The sequence below is a fragment of the Nothobranchius furzeri genome, chromosome 5 (genome assembly GCF_043380555.1).
Source record: "Nothobranchius furzeri strain GRZ-AD chromosome 5, NfurGRZ-RIMD1, whole genome shotgun sequence".
Taxonomy (NCBI): domain Eukaryota; kingdom Metazoa; phylum Chordata; class Actinopteri; order Cyprinodontiformes; family Nothobranchiidae; genus Nothobranchius; species Nothobranchius furzeri.
The window spans coordinates 35,369,824-35,384,915 of NC_091745.1; the positions used below are offsets into that span (position 1 = coordinate 35,369,824).

At 40.9% G+C, this 15,092-nt stretch overlaps 1 protein-coding gene across 2 annotated transcripts in view; it reads left to right on the top strand.

Annotated features, from left to right (window-relative positions):
- csmd1a (CUB and Sushi multiple domains 1a) overlaps positions 1–15,092 on the top strand; it is a 152,612-nt gene that overhangs the window by 78,021 nt on the left and 59,499 nt on the right. The window lies entirely within an intron of this gene.

Consider the following 15,092-nt stretch of genomic DNA (forward strand, 5'->3'; position numbering starts at 1 on the left):
GATGATACACACTTCCTGTAGTGTGTATACTTGCAATACCCTGCTTTCAGGCATAGGGGGCGTGCATGAGCACACACACTTCACACACACATTTCCAGTTTTTGTTACATTGTGGGCCACCTTGAAAAAAAGTACCAGGCATATCAAGAGAGGCTCCCAAGCTCTTCTAGAATGGTTTCCCATGTGGGGCCCTGGTTTTTGGGCCCCACAACTACACCGGGCCCCACATTGTTGGTGGGCTCCCTGCGAACGGACCCCCCAACGTAATGACTGCAAGTGCACACACACACACACACACACACACACACACACACACACACACACACACACACACACACACACACACACACACACACACACACACACACACACACACACACCAAGCAATGTGTCTATGGTTACATTGTGATTTCTTAGTAAATATTCTATTTGGCAAGAGATAAACTTTATTGTATTTATCCTAGTGAAGCTATTGTTAAACGGGTAAACTAGTAGTAGCACATCCAACGTCAAGGAAAGTAAAAAGTTATTATCAGGAGAGGGAGAATGTTTAAGTGGTTAGCAGCAGTGTGCTAGACGATGGCCCCCTCCATGAGGCCACCACATCTCAGCAGAACATCATTGTAGCTTCTTCTGGGGAGAAAAACACTTAGAGAAAAAATAAGTTAATAGCTGAAGTAGCAGGAAATAATACAGTTAAAGAGCAGACTGCAGAAGAAAGTAGTAGAGTGTGAAAAGTGGTCAGTGTATCCTCCAGCAGTCTAAGCCTATAGCAGCCTAACTACAGAGATAACTCTGGATAACCTAGCCTTTTTAGATGGAGGCATGTTGGAGGCTGGGAAAGGGAGAGCTGTCTTTACTGACTGTACACTCCACCTCCCTGTAATCCCCCACTTGTCCAGATCTAGGCTAACATCATATTTTAACCATAAGTCCTATCAAATAAAAATGTTTTGAGCCTATTCTTAAAAGTAGACAAGGTGTCTGCCTCACGGACTAAAGCTGGGAGCTGGTTCCACAGGAGAGGAGCCTGATAACTAAAAGATCTGCCCCCCCCCATCCTAATTTTAGATATTCTGGGAACCACCAGTAAACCTGCAGTCTGAGAGCGAAGTGCTCGGTTAGGAACGTATGGAACAATCAGATCACTGATGTATGATGGAGCTTGATTATTAAGAGCTTTATATGTGAGAAGAAGGTTCTTAAAATCTATTCTGAATTTAACAGGTAGCCAATGTAGGGAAGCTAAGACAGGAGAGATATGATCTCTCTTTTTAATTCTCATCAGAACTCTAGCTGCTGCATTTTGGACAAGCTGAGGACTTTTAACTACATTCTGTGGACTTCCTGAGAGTAATGAATTACAGTAATCCAGTCTTGATGTAATAAATGCATGAACTAGTTTTTCAGCATCACTCCTGGAAAGGATGCTTCTAATATTAGCAATATTCCGAAGGTGGAAAAAGGAAATCCTACAAACCTGATTAACCTGGGATTTGAATGACATGTCCTGGTCAAAAATACCACCAAGGTTCCTTACTTTGTTCTTGGAGACTAATTTAATGCCATGCAGGTCAGGTGATTGACTAAGCAATTTCCTTTTCTGAATTTCTGCTCCAAAGATGAGAACTTCTGTCTTGTTTTGATTTAAAAGCAAAATGTTTAGAGTCATCCAATTTTTTATGTCCTCAAGACAAGCCTGTAATCTACCTAACCGATTAGCTTCATCAGGGTTAATGGATAAATATAACTGAGTATCGTCAGCATAACAGTGAAAGTTTATCCCATGCTGTCTAATGATTTTACCAACTGGGAGCATATATATATAGTAAAAATAATTGGTCCAAGCACTGAACCCTGTGGTACTCCACAAGTAACCCTGAAGTATGAAGAAAATTTGTCATGTACATTTACAAAATAAAATCTGTCAGACAGGTAGGATTTAAACCAGCCTAGTGCTGTTCCTTTGATCCCTACAACATGTTCAAGTCTTTCTAAAAGAACATTGTAATCAACTGTGTCAAAGGCAGCACTGAGATCTAACAAGACTAGAACAGACACAAGATTCTTATCTGAGGCCATGAGAATATCATTTGTAACTCTCACTAATGCAGTTTCAGTGCTGTGATACTCTCTAAAACCAGACTGAAATTCCTCAAACAGAGCATGAGTGTTTAAATGCTGACATACTTGGATGGCCACTATTTTCTCCAGGACTTTGGATAAAAATGGAAGGTTAGATATTGGTCTATAATACATTGGGTCATCTAGATCCAGAGAAGGCTTCTTAAGTGAAGGTTTGATTACAGCAACCTTAAAATCCTGTAGTACATATCCATTTACTAAGGATAGATTGAATATATCTAGAATGGGGGCAGTAACCAAAGGAAATGCATCTTTAAATAATTTGGTTGGGATTGGATCTGAAATGCAAGTTGGTTTAGATGAAGCTAATATTTTTGACAACTCTGAAAGCTCAACTGGATCAAAACGGTTCAAACACAGATGAGGTTCTACAGTCACCTCTGATGCTGCCTCACTTACTGAGGAAGAAGCAATCGCATTAGGAAGGATGCTAAAGATTTTGTTTCTAATAGAATTAATTTTACTTGTGAAAAATCCCATAAAGTCATTACTGCTGAGGGCTAATGGAATAGATGGTTCAGAGCTATGATTCTGCGTAAGTTTGGCAACTGTACTGAAAAGAAATTTAGGATTATTCTTATTCTCCTCAACGCTGAGAAATAAGCAGTTCTAGTTTGTCAAAGCTTATTTTTATAAAGCACAAGACTATTTTTCCAGGACAGGTAGGCCTCCTCATGGTGCGTAGAGCGCCATGTTCTCTCCAATTTCCTAGAGTTTTGTTTTAAAGCTCGTGAATGAGAATTAAACCAGGGAGCCAACTTCCTGTCCCTAATTACCTTCTTTTTTAAAGAGGCAACATCATCTAATGCCACACGTAAAGAGGAATTAACGTGATGAACTAAGGCATCAATCTGTGAGTGGCTAGAACTGAAAATATTGCCCTCTGCTAATTTCCAGTTTTCAGTTTTCCAGAAAAAATGCAGAAGCCCGTACACCCAGAGACAGACAAAGAGCCTTGGGATAAGATTGGGAGGAGAGGAGGAAAAAAGCGTCTGTACTCTCCAAGAGCCGGAAGAAGAATCATTCATTTATTTTTGATAAGCCTACAAGCACAATATGGCTGGGCAATTAATCAAGTAAGTATGTTAATTATAATTTTTGCTCCAAACCATCTCAAACAATGTAATCAACAAAAAAATATCAAGATTATTCTGTCAAATTCTGCTTCTACATGCCTTCAGATTGGCATTCCCTTCTACGCCCCATGAAGACCAAACAAATCTGCATCCTGTGGTGCTTTAAAAAGTCAGAGCATGTAAAGATGGAAGAACAAGGGTAAAACACACTGGCGATGTAAAGGGACGTTCTAACAGCTGCTTTGAGGAAGGATCCATGTCTACAAAGACTCCTAGGATGCCGCAACCTGTCAGTGAAAGAGGCAGTGGGGCTCAGGATGGATCTGTGATTATGAGGTAGCTGAATCCAGAGGGTTCTGGAGATGGCCTCAAGGAAAGGCGGGGTGTTGCCATTAATGCTCTGGGCGGTGTTTATTGTCCTCTGAACAGCCTTCCTGTCCTCAGCTGTGGAGCCTGGATACCACACACTCAGAGAGTAGGTGAAGCCGCTCTCCATGGAGCAGTATTAGAAAGCCAGCAGCAGTTTCTGATCCAGGCCACACCTTTTCAAGACCCAGAGAAAGTGCAGCCGCTGCTGAGCCTTTTTAACCAGAGCTCTGGTGTTGGCAGACCAGGACAGGTCAGCAGAGATGGTGTTGCCAAGGAACCTGATGGAGTCCACGCACTCTCCATTGATGAGGAGAGGGGCATGTGTGTGACTTTGCCTTCTGAAATCCAGAATGAGCTCTTTTGTTTTTTGTACATTCAGAGTGAGCTTATCTGAGCACTACCTTGACAGATTACTGACCTCTGCCCTGTGTTGCCAACTCAGCGACTTTGTCACTGTTCCTAACGACTTTTTGACCCCCCTCAATGACTTTTTTTCCAAAAAGTGCCTAGCGACAAACTTAGCGACATTTCTCAGGACCCGTTGCTACTTTCTGTAGAACTTTCATGTAGATTTTCCCCACAGATTAGCAACAAAGAAACCATTTGCACTCTGAACCGTTCTTCCGGGAGTAAGGAAAGAGAACGATAATCTGCACATGTGCACGAGGACTGACCAATCATAAACCGTTTTCGGCCGGTCTGATTCGCTGAAGACAGAGTACAGCTGCAGAGCTGTAGACCGCCAATTTACGTCTGCTGCTTTCATATTGCTGCAGACTCACGCTTCTACTAGAGACGGCGCGGACGTCAACCTGCCATCTCTGGTTCTGCAGTCGTCAGACACTTTGGCTTTTCCTGCATTTGGCAAATAAAGTCATCGGGAGTTTCAATTACTGTCCTGTTTACACACGCAGCTCTGTGGCTCATCTGAATTTCCTTCAGAGACACAGGGATGGTTATACTATGAGACACCCGCTCCCTTTTGCTCGGTGCGCCGTTATTATCACGATGGAGAGAATACACAACAGAGAAGTTGAGAAACCATGAGGTGTAAAAAAAACAGCTTTTTAGGAAAATGTCTGTGAGAATGAGGAGAGCAGGAGGTCTGAGTTATATCCTACAACAGAACTGTTTGGATCACCACACCATATCTGTCTTAATGCCACTTTATTGATACTTTTGGAATTTATTGTACATATCAAAGCAATTTGGGCCATTTTAATCATACTAATTAATAACTGTAACATATAACATAGTTTTTATTTTCCTCCCTTTTAGTCCTATTATATATATATATGTTTTAGATGCTATGGGGAAAACGAACGCTAATGTGGCGTGATGACGTAATCAATATGTAAATTAGCACGTGACGTCATCTGGCGATATCTAGTGACTTTTGGGAGGAACTTCAGCTACTTTCAGTCAAAAACAGTTGGCAACACTGTCTCTGCCCGGTATGGTGCCTCATCTCTGTCTGTGATGAGGCCAACCACGGTGGTGTCATCAGCAAACTTGAAGATGGCAGTGGATGGGTGGGATGCGGTACAGTCCGATGTGTACAGAGTGTTCAGTGGGGGGCTCAGCACACAGCCCCGAGGAGAGCCAGTACTAAGCAGGATGGAGCGAGAGAGGTAGGGGCCAAGTTTAACATGCTGTGGACGATTTGTGAGAAAGTATTTTATCCAGTGGCAGGTGGAGGGAGGGCCCTGAAGGCTCAGCAGTTTTGAGATAAGAATGTCCGGGATGATGGTATTGAAAACTGAGCTGAAGTCAACAAAGAGCGTCCTCACCGTTTTCATGACAACAGTCTAATATGAAAACGTGATCTAACCTGTCATATATAACAAGTCAACTGAAACGTATATATGATAATATGTTACTGCAGACACCAAAAATAAGATGCTTGGATTGGATTCTCATGTGAATTCCACAATAGTACACGGCTGCAGACTCAGACACTGCGGATTCACAATTTCACCGCAGCGGCAAAGCTCTGAGCAAGAGTACAGTGTTAGTCGAAACATCAGCAACAACAAGGTATTAACAACTCTTTTGTTGTGTTAAAAAAAGAACCAAGTTCAAGTTCAAGCAACAGAGGCCAAGATCTACCACACTACACAAGACACCCAAGGTGTAGACTATGTAAATAAGCCCAAGTCAGTCCACCACATAACTGCAGGGTGTAAGATGAAACCACGTGTCTCAATATTTTCTGAATAAAGGCAGTGGCAACAAAGATCAAATCATGTATGGTTAGCTTTGAGTCAGAGCCTGATGTTTAGGGTAACGTTAAGAGAAGGCAGCAACAGCTTTGTGCACAAATGCAAGCGGGGGTTTTGCCTCCTGCTTTAGTTGCTAATGCTACATATGTGGTATGCAAAAGTTTGGGCATTTATACATCATTTGTTATGATAAAATGTTCCATTAAACATATCATGTAGGAGATACAAACAGTGATATTTGAGAAGTGAAACAAAGTAGAGCTCCACAGAAAAAGAATGAACTCAATATTTGTTAGACCCTCCTTTTGGAGAAATAACAGCCTCTAAATGTTTGCTGTAGCTTCCAATGAGAGTCTGGATTTTGGCTGAAGGTATTCTGGATCATTCTTCTTTACAAAACATCTCTAGTTCATTCAGGTTTGATGGCTTCTGAGCATGGACAGCTCTCTTTAACTGACACCACAGATTGTAAAAAATATTCAGGTCTGGGACTGTGGTGGCCGTTCTAGAATGTTCCACTTGTCCCTCCTCATGAATGCCTTCGTAGATATTGAGCAGGGTTTAGGGTTGTTGTCTTGTTGAAAGATCCAGCCCCGGTGCAGTTTCAGCTTTGTCACTTATTCCTGGACATTGGTCTCCAGAATCTGCTGACATTTAGTGGAATCCATGTGTTCCTCAACTTCAACAAGATTCCCAGTCCCTGCACTGGCCACACAGTCCACAGCATGATGGAACCACTGCCATGTTTTACTGTAAGTCACAGGTGTTTTTCGTGGAATGGTGTGTTCTTTGACCTCCATGCATAACGCATAATGGGTGTTATGCCCAAATAACTCAATTTTAGTTTCATCAGTCCACAGCGCCTTATTCCAGAATCACCCCTTAAGTATCCAGGTTTAATGAATGCAATGGAGTCTTGTCCCATGGGTGGGACGCTGGAATGCTTAGGGGGTGCTGCTGCAAGATGATGTTGTAGGTTCCTAATTCCATTTCTGGTTCTTTTTTAAAACACAGGAAAGGTTTCCCTTTACCTTGCTGACAGTTTCGTTTGCATCTGCAAACATCCTCAGAGCTGACGCTGATGGTGGCGTCACTTCCTACTCCGCGACAATGTCCTCTGCTGCCCGCTCTCCCCTCTCCGATGATGCAGTCCCATGCACGATCCAATGTATAGACCCCATTGTCTCTGTTCATAGTCCCACATCCACGTCTCCTGATCTCTATAGCTTCCTTTATCCATCTTTTGTATTTCTGTTGTTCAGTGTTTATGATCCTTGTGTTGTCCCAGTCCATTATATGGTTTTCTCTTATGCAGTGATCTGTTACGACTGACTTCTTTATTGTGCTTTCTGCTTCTTCTTTTGCTGCTCTTGTGTGTCTTCGACTTGTTTCTTTCTCACACTCCTTTCTATGTTCTATTGTTTGTGTGTTGAGTTGGTGTCCGGTTTCTCCGATGTATGCTTTATTGCAGAGTTTGCATGGGATTTCGTAAATGACTCCACATTTAAGTCCAGCTGGTATCTTGTCTTTTGGGTGTACTAGTCTGTTTCTAACTGTTGTGTATGGTTTTTTTGGTGTGTTTATGTTGTGTATTTTCATTGTTGCTCTTTTTTTTCTGTTATGCCTTTGATGTATGGTAGGGTTATCACTGGTTTTGGTTCTTGTCTTTCTGGGTTTCTGGTTCTTTTCTATGGTTGTTCTTTTCTTTCTGTTGTTGTTTGTTGTTTTCCTTTGTTTATTGCCCATGTCAGGTATCCGCAGGTCTTTAAAGCGTGTTGTATGTGTTTGTCCTCTTTTTTACAGTCTCTCACTTCTGCTGTCATGTTTGCTCGGTGAAATAATGTTCTGATTACTGACATTTTGTGTATGGTAAGGTGTTCTGATGTGCATAATAAGTATTGGTCTGTGTGTGTTGGTTTCCTGTATGTGTTAATGTTTAGGTTAATGTTTAGGGTCCCGTCGGTCTGACTGCTTATTTTCATGTCCATAAATGCTATACTGCCTTCTGTTTCTGACTCATATGTGAACTTTATGTTGTCTGTGTCATCAATGTTATTAAAGTGTTGTGTTAGTGTTTCTGTTTGTCCTTTTGGTATGATTTCCAGTATGTCGTCTACGTAGCGTTTCCATAGTTTTATTTCGCAGTTTGGGGGGACAGTGGCTATGGCTTTTTGTTCTAGGTCTTCCATGAAAAACCTGCACAGGGTGGCTGATAACGGGTTACCCATGGCAAAGCCTTCCAGTTGTTTGTATATTGAGTCATTGTCCTATCAGTTGTGCTACGTCATCTGCTGTGAGGTTTGTTCTTTTGGGTAAAGTGTTGTCCTGTCTGATGCTGTTTACTACTATGTCTATGGTTTCTTGGGTTGGTGTTTTTGTGAACAGGGATGTGACGTCATGTGAGATGAGTATGTCGTTATCTTCTATTGTAATCTCTTTTAGTTCTTTTGCCAGTTCTATGCTATTTTTGCAGTGTTGATCTGTGTTACCTAATAACAGTCTGATGATTTAGCTGATTTCTTTTGCCATGTTGTATGTTGGTGTACCTATGCTGTCAACTATTGGTCTGAGTGGGATGTTTTGTTTGTGTATTTTTGGCGTTCTGTACATTCTTGGTATTATGTTTGTTGCAGGAATCCAGTGTTTGTAAATTTTTTCTGTTATTTAGCCTTTTTCTTGTAGTGGCTTCAGTAATTTTTTCAAGTTTTTTTTAATGTTTTCTGTTGGGTATTTTGTATGTGTTTTTGTAAATGTTGATTAGGGTTAGGGTTTTTATTAAGTAAATATGAAAAGGCCTGATTTATTTTTGTATCAGCTGGAGAACTGACACACATTCCTCTAATAATCTGAGCCACTCACTTAACGAGATGCTTTCAGACCTACTGGGCCTAAAATAAAGTATTGCATAATGTGTTCTAGGTTTATTTTTTTAATAACTTCAGTGAGACAATACACTCTCAAGCACTAAAAAATAAAAACATGCATTTATAAATAAATCCTCTTTCCCAAGTGAGTTTGCATCAGCAGTGAAATGAACAGTGTTGGAGAATTTAGCTCTTTTATCTTGTAACAAGAGACAAATGGCAACGACTGAAAGGTATCCATAAAGAAAAAAAAAGTGTTGATTTATGGCACAAGTCAACTTGTAGAGCAGAGATGTGGCTATTAAAATCCAGGAGATTTTATCATTTAAAAATTATTAACTGATTGGCAGGAATCACAAGTTCAATTAATACATTTGCAAATGTGGAGTTTATAGAGCAAGGCGGCTCTTGTGGACAGTGTGAGGTGATTTACTGAGTAATTAAAAAAGCTTTTTGGAAAGAAAGCAGGATGCTCTGCAGGGTGCAGGACTTTGTGAACAGATCTGAAGATTCACAAAGAGATAAACTCCTCTTGGTCTAAAGAAAAGGACCAAACAGCAGAAAAGGAATGAGACAACAGCTTTAGGGACAAATAATTAACGTTTCATCAGGAATGATGATCCTGAAATGATGTGGGCTTGTACCGATGGTACTGGTGCTCTCCTGCTGTTTAGTATCAGGATTAGTGAAGAGGTGTATGTAAACATCATGTGAGCTCAAATTCAGACAAATGCATCAACCACTATATGTGAATCCACTTATCAGGTTTACAGTCATTAAATGTCCAAATAAAACCAAAACAAGATGTTCATCAGGAAAATGTAAGGCAGTCATAACAGGACCTCTAACAGAAGTGCAAGAAAAACAATCATTTTTGTCTATGTGCTTCTTACTTAAGCTTTTTCCCCAGAAAGTTTGAGTCAAACTCAATTTTGTTTTAATATTTGCCTTCATTACAGTTTTAAGTGAACCAACTGTCTTTTCACATGTAAAAAGGTATGTCGGTGATCTAGAAACGTCTGCTGTGGTAGCTTTAGGCTCGTTTTATTAAATCATTGACTCAGAAAAAAGCCTAGTCTTTGTTAAAATGTGGAATTAAGTATAAACAATATTAAGTGAACAGAGATGGGTCTTAACTGTGGAACTAGTCAAGGCGGAAGCTCACCTGAAGGCAAACATTTAGTCATGACAACTAAACCTGGATAAGATGTTCGACCGCATCCCTCGGGGGGGCCTGTGGAGGGTATTCCAGGGTGTGGGGCACCAGGCCCTCTGATATGGGATGTTAGGTCCCTGTATGACTGGTGTCAGAGCTTGGTCCACATTGGCAGCAGTAAGTTGGGGCCGTTCCTGGTGAGAGTTGGACCCCGCCTTTGTCACCCATTCTGTTCATAACTCTTATGGAAAGGATTTCTACGAGCAGCCAAGATAGTGAGGGGGTCCGTTTTGGTAGCCTGAGAATCAGGTCTCTGTTTTTTCAGATGATGTGGTCCTGTTGGCTTCATCAGATTGTGATTTTTGGCTTTTGCTGGAGCAGTTCGCAGCCAAGTGTGAAGCAGCTAAATCCAAGACCATGGTCTTGAGTCGGAAGCACTTGGTAGAACTCTTGAGTAAAAACTAATGACAAACTACAACAAAGCTCACAGGCTATTTATCTAAAGCATCAAGCTTATCAAACTGTTGAGTTTCAAACACAAGATCAAGATCACTAGCTAGTGATCTGGGGGCATCAGCACAGATTTGAGCCCCCAGAGCAACTGGCAGCTTTGGTGTTTCAAGGAGAACCACTCCATGAGTTTCATCACAGCAGTTTCCTACAGCTGCGCTGGCCGCATCCAGGGGTATGGAGTGGTGGACGCCCACTCTGGGCATGCTGCTGTCCATCGTGCTGAACGGAAGAGCAGCAGAAACAGGAGCTCTCTATGGTGCTGAAATCAGCTGTGGTCGTAACAGCGGGCCACACTCGGCACTCACAGACTATTTACCCCCAAGTTCACTGTGTATGTCACTATTCTGTTCACTACAACTGATTTGTCTAAAGTGGCCCGTGATTAAGAGCGCTTAACAGCCGCAAAACTCTGAGGAAGGCTACAGTGATCGTCCAAAAGTCAGCAAAAACAAGGTAAAACAACACTTTTGCTGAACTGTAATGCTTCTTAAGAGATGGAGCTTGTTTAAATGCAGCATCAATGCACTTCCTGACCCTGGACAGACCAGCTTGTCAAGTAGATCAGAGATAAACTTTTTATCTAAAGTGAGAAATAAACATTACCCAGAGTGACCCATTTAAGGAATTCAGCACAGAATTAGAGGTGACTAAATAATTTTTAAGCTCCAACAGATAAATACTACTTGTCAGTGGGTTGAGCATGCAGCCACGCTTTTTCCTCAAGAACAAAGTGCTGACTCGTCCTTCGCCTAGCCTTTTTACCTTTTTGCTTTTTAGTTCTGGCTCAGTCAAGTTGGATGGAAATCAAGATAAGGACATTTTTGTTTAGAAAACAGCTGAAACACACTTCAAAGTGTCAGATTTTTTATTGTGTTTCTTTGGTAACTGAACTATCCCACAGCTGCCACCAGTGGAGGTTTTCTGACCTGTTGTTTCCAGTGGAAAGAGGCATGAAAAGGCCCATTAGAAGAGGTTCAGACACTTTCTGCAGCACTCAGCTTTGTGATTAGGTAAATACCCCACTCTTCTGTTGCTGTTCAAATATTTCCACGACTTTGTTGCGGTCACCTTTTATGAATGAAATTGACTCTGATTGGGAACTTCAGTGTGTGGATAACAAAGCCTTGATTTACTCTGACAAAACAAGACAGGAAGTCCGGGAAAGTGCCTGTACAGTAAAGATGAAGATATTATTTATGATATTTTTCCTTTTATGACATCCATATTTTTAGCCCTGTTTATTGTAGTTTTTCTTTTTAGTAATGGGCATTTGAGACATATTTTTCAGCATGTTCACCTCAGCTTGCACATCAGACAAACATCTTGAATTTCATAAAGCATATTTTTTTTCTTTTAGTTGCGTTAAGTCAGTGGTTCCCAAACTTCTTTAGCCGCGCACCCCCTTCTATGTCCCGACCATGTCGATGCACCCCCCAGCCCCCACATCAGGGCATGGCTATATATATATATATATATATATATATATATATATATATATATATATATATATATATATATATATATATATATATATATGTGTGTGTGTGTGTGTGTGTGTGTGTGTGTGTGTGTGTGCGCGCGCGCGTGCGTGTGTGTGTCAGACGTCACGCTAAACAGTCACTCGACAGACAGGGTTAAAAAAATATGCTGGACCTTTTTCCCCATCTTTCATTTTTATGTTTATGTATTATGTATTTCTGAAATAGTAATTACTAAACATTCAACACCATTACAATTTCCTTTGATTTAATTTTAAATAAATATTTAGAGTGCCCAGGTAGCACATAAACAATGCAATTTAACAGTTTTCTTAAAGAGCAAGTCACTCCAAATCAACATTTTTTATTTGCTGATAAACTATATAAATGAGTGTCTGATCGTGCTGCAGACACATGTAGTCAATAATTCGGCACTTTAGTGCATTGAAGTTAAAATTTAATTATTCTGCCTAAAACTGTCAGTGTTGCACTGTCTTCAGGTAAAAACTCAGCACTGCATTTGAATTTAAATCTGCTGTCGCTATTGGCTAAGAGGTACACTATGATGTTAGATGGTACATTATGGTGTCACAATGTCGTGAGTGTGTGTATTTTTTAGCGGCTCCATCCTCTCGGTCTGCTAGGCAACAGCATTTGTTGCATTTTTCAAAAAGGAAGTGGGAGTTGAGTAAGAATCTGGTAGGGGGTGACTTGCTCTTTAAAGCAGAAACATTTAACCATAGCTCTCTCCTTCCTTCTGCTCTGCGTAAACCTGAACTGACCACCTATTTGTGCATAATTAAATGTCTATAGGGGAAAATATGGAAAAGCTATAGTCATGAGGTTCACTTTTGCCTCAGACCGACTTATTGCTGTTTTATGGTGTGGCTGAATCTGCAATCCGTTGCCACGTGGACTGGAACAACAAATGCTGCAGTAACATGAGTTGTAGTCAGGTTCATGAGGAGACACTGGCTGGAGCGGACTCGACTTTAATACGTCATCCCAAAATAGAAGCTAATATCTTAATTTGACCTTGAATGAAAAATTTTGTTATAAAACCTCTTAAAAGTTTTTTATCATAGAGGAGGCAGCGCTCATTTCTGCCTTCAGTCTGATGGTGTGGTGCAGTGTGCACTTGTTGAATCAGTATGTGTGTGTGTGTGTGTGTGTGTGTGTGTGTGTGTGTGTGTGTGTGTGTGTGTGTGTGTGTGTGTGTGTGTGTGTGTGTGTGTGTGCAGTACAGCGCCATGAGCCGCTCAAGTCACCGCGTCTCGTTATTGGCGCTATTTAAACCAATATTGTAAAATTACTTCTGCCCAGCCCAGATGTGCTCACATGTGCACCCGTGAGCCGTGGTTCCGCTGGAATGCGTCTGACCTCAGACAGACGCACTCTGAGCTTCAGATCTTCAGCGCGCTGTTAATAGCCTGACACGTTTAGAATGCTGTCCCACACTCAGTGTGCTAATATAATAATATAATAATGCTAAAATGCTCAGATGGGAATCATTTCTTGATTTATTTAGATACATCCACAATGTTCTGTGTGTGAGGTTTACAATGTCAGAACACCTACATGAGACAGGGTGTTAATTATAATCTGCCAGAATGACTCGCCACCATCAGATTTCCCCAACACCAATAAAATCGATCAAATACGGAACATATCTTGCTATTGACAGTGTGCACAGGCCAGAGCGCTGAAGCTCGGAGCACATTATTATTATGAAGCTAGGGCACATGCGGAGGACACACACACACACACACACACACACACACACACACACACACACACACACACACACACACACACACGCGCTAATGGTGACATATGACAGACTTCTCTCAGCTCCGCAGCCATTACACTTTTCACCTCACGCACCCCCTAGCGGGCAACTCGCGCACGCACCACTCTTAGGGAATTCCTCAGTTAAGTCAATTAGAGGTGCTCAATAAAAGTTAGCGCAATACCAACTGTTAGTTGCTGCATAGCATGTGTTGGTTTGAAACGAGTTGACATGAAACAAAATGCATCTATGAACATAAATGAATGAAGGTCATTAAAACAAAAGTTAATTAAGGAAGTAAAACTACAGTGGCTTAAAAGTTTAGGCATACTGAGGCGGACATTAAGCAGTTAGTCAATGTTTTGTTGCTGAAATCTCTGTGTGTTTTTGTCTGGTATTCATTCATTGTTCACTGGTCCAGTGATTCATATGAAGGAATGGATGCATGTTCTGACTGTTGAAGCTTCAGTGAGGCCACGGTTTTTGACTGTGATGTAGAGGCAGATTTAATGAAGTGAAACTTTTTTATTTATTTTTTAGGTTTGGGTATTGTTCAAAAAAGAACCGTGGCAGTTAAGTAAGACATCACAGCACAAAAAAATTTAAAAACACACACAAAAAAATACTGTTTTTATTTAATTAACACATGTCAATCATTGAAATAACGTGCACTTACATTTGTAAAAGAGTAATCACAAAATACATGTTGCACTTCTTCTGTCTTGTTATGCAAGGGATTACCTGCATCCTGCATTGGTGCATGTCCAAACTAGTAAAAAAAAAAAAAAACAATTCTATGACTGCAATACCACAGCCTAGTGCATTACTGCAAACTAGTGTTGAAATCTAGAGCTTTTCCGCAGACGCACCATCTAGTGGCCGAAAAATGTATTGCACCTTAAGGCCTTCTCCTTACTTCTGTGATTATGGCTACAAGCAATGCCTCATCTGCAAATGCACACCTCAAGCTGTCCAACAGAGCTTAAGCACAATTATAATTCTCACATGTGAGTGGGTTAGGTGTATATGCACACACACACACACACACACACACACACACACACACACACACACACACACACACACACACACACACACACACGCACGCACGCACGCACGCACGCACGCACACACACACACACATTATATTATCAGCAGCCAGCAGGAAAATGACAACAATTACGTTGTGTAAATTTAAACGTATATCCCTAATTTCTACGAGCATCAAATAATAAAACTGCCCTAGCTGCTTTTTCTCAATCAAATGACAACTCTCCTTATCTGAATGAAAACATCATTTTACAAATTTTCTGCTATTCATAAACTATATTAGGCTAAACTATTGCAATAACAGGATATTTAGATCAAAGTAAGCATGCTAATAATTTCCTGCTAATTTGTTTCTTTTTTCTTTTTTAAAAGGCAGTTAATATGGAGGTCATTATTACCATAGCAACAAACAAGCTTTACTTTGCTTCTG